Here is a 2,839-nt window from a genome sequence, read left to right on the forward strand (position 1 = left end):
CCCCATGGAAGCCCAGTGCTTGTAGAAGCAGTGGAAGACCCATCCAGGCCAGTGGATTTGAAGATTGGAAGGTCACGTGTAGCAGGTCATCAAGTAGTACCTATAACATGGCCAATTTCTCTAAATGTGAGCAGACACTTAAGGAAGGGGCATTGTTGGGTGTGTGCCAGGAAGTAGAGCCAGTCAATGTTAAAGCAAGGAATACAACTGTAAAGAAAGGACATACACTTCCATAATATTTGATAATGGTTTTCAAGCACTTTCTATGAGATGGTATCTATAAAATACGGAGAGAAATTTGGTATTTCTGTAAACAAATTCCTATAAATAAAATCAGAACATTGTTTAAAATGCACAATCAAAACTTTATTTGGCCGACAGCCAACCTTAAAAGGCTCTACATGTTTCGGTAGCTTTACGCTGCCATCACCAAGAGTAAAAGTATCATACATAAGAAATCAATAATTCTTTCCTAAGCTGTGCATTAGCACAAGTTAACCCTTTATCTCTATTTAGCAAACCATTATTTAGCTTACAGCACAAAATACCTATGGATTCTCTAATATTCAATTCAAGTATTATGTTTCTTTAGAATTATTGCTTCATGCTATTGTATGGAATGACGTGTTTTGACAGTGTGTTCGGGAAGTGGATAAATTAAAATATTTTTATTCGTAACCCTTTATGTTCATGAAGACCACATTTTAAGTTACATTTAATTTAACCAACATATTTCATTGCATACACACCTAACATCATATATACTCTTTGCGCCCAAGATATCTCTCTCTGTATATATATTCATATATAGCACTAGGAACTATTGTTTTAATTTTGTCAAGTGACTTAAAAATAACAGTAAAATTATGTTTGTTAAACACAGTGGCGATTTGACTTGTTACATCTTGTACATGTATCAGTATTATAATACTATTCATTTTTTTATCGTAGACACTATTTAATATAGTTCATAGTTTAAAAATTTGAGTTATATTTATTTGTATTATACGTTCAACTTCGTCAATATTATAACCACCATCATTAGCAATGCTTTTTATATAGATCAATTCGTTTTTTCAAATTAATTGAACCAGAACAATTTATAAATGCTCTGTCTATGTAAGTATGAAAAGCTGCTAGTTTTTGAGAAAATGAGTGACATGATCTTTCATGTGGTGGCATGGATACTGAATATAGTTTCCGGTAAACAGATATAGCAATAGTTTCGTTATTATTTCTTTTAACAAGTACGTCTAAAAAAGATAAACAATTATCTTCTTCAACCTCATACGTAAACTGAATCGATTTAGAAGGATCAACATTATTTAGATAATTAGTAAATATTTTTAACTTGGTATCTCAATGCTAACAAACCAAGAACGTGTCATCCACGAATCTAATCCAATAATCAGGTTTAAAAGAAGTATTATCAAGAGTTATATGTTCAAAGATATCCATATAAAGGTCACAGATAAGTGGGAAAAAGAAAGTAACCCTTGACTAATCCAATATTCTGCTTATATTACTTACCATTAACTCGGAAAAGGGAATTTTCAGCTCACACCTTAGTTAAATTTGTAATGTCAACAACTTCAGTTAAAGAAATGAAAGCTTGAACTAATCTATCCTGACAACAAGTCATAGCATCTTCCTCCGGGCATGAAACAATCATTTTAAATGAATCTAATATCAAAGTTATTTGAACATTGGAGAATCAATAGAATTTCTTTTCTGTAAATAATATTATACTTTGATAAATAAAAACGAAGGGTTAGCTGGTACCAACGTAGAACTTTGGAAAGAAATGTTGACTTCTTATGTGTAACGTTCATACTATCCTTAAAGTTTACAAGGAGTTAGGCCTTTTCTTTAAAAAGATACTCGCTTGTCATGTATATTTTTTACTCCTGATGATCTCAGCGTAAAGCTACGGAAGTATGCAGATTGTGAAGCCTTTTAATGTTGGCCGTCTGCTAAATAATGTTTTATTGTGCATTTTAAATTTTTTGTACAAATTGTCTTGATAATGAATTTTAACCAATTCCTAATTCAAACATTTGATAGATTTAATTATATAATACTTCTTTAAAATATTAGCCAAATTTAAAATAACTGACACCAAAGTAGCAGATAAATAAAGCCAAAGAAAATCACTGAAATTGAAGAAAATAAATAGTGTAAATAAAGCATCTTAACAACAGTAAAGAATTCCATACACGAGTCAGAATATATATATATTATAAACCATCTTATCAAGGAAGCTCACTAAAAAAAGTTTATGTCAATGAGCGCGAATTCTTAAACGGTAAATTATGTGATATTCCCTTTGTCTTCTGTCCCTTGGTGGCTCATCTGTGGGTGTATAACGCTAAAAATCACGTTTAGATACCAGCGGTAGGCAGAGTACCGATAGCTCATTATATAAATTTGAGAATTACAACAAACTAACAAACTTCATGTGGTCATTTTAAAGCAATTTTTCAGGGTAATGTTGCTTCATTTGAAATAACAAGTGAGAGAGAAATAATGAGAGAATACTCGTTTATTATCATTATTAGTTTCATACATACAGTATGAAATACGTTCTCTCGTATGATTTATGAAAATGTCTGTAAGGCATAATACAAATAAATAGTAGGGGTAGAAAAGTAGAGGAATCTACCATAACGAGTGTTACAAATAAATAGTGGGGGTAGAAAGTAGAGGAATCTACCATAATGAGTGTTAACAAATAAATAGGTGGGTAGTAGAAAAGTAGAGGAATTACCATAACGAGTGTTACAAATAAATAGTGGAGGGTAGAAAGTAGAGGAATTCTACAGTAACGAGTGTTAACAAA

Source organism: Limulus polyphemus, unplaced genomic scaffold, assembly GCF_000517525.1.
Source record: "Limulus polyphemus unplaced genomic scaffold, Limulus_polyphemus-2.1.2 Scaffold136, whole genome shotgun sequence".
Classification (NCBI taxonomy): Eukaryota; Metazoa; Arthropoda; class Merostomata; order Xiphosura; family Limulidae; genus Limulus; species Limulus polyphemus.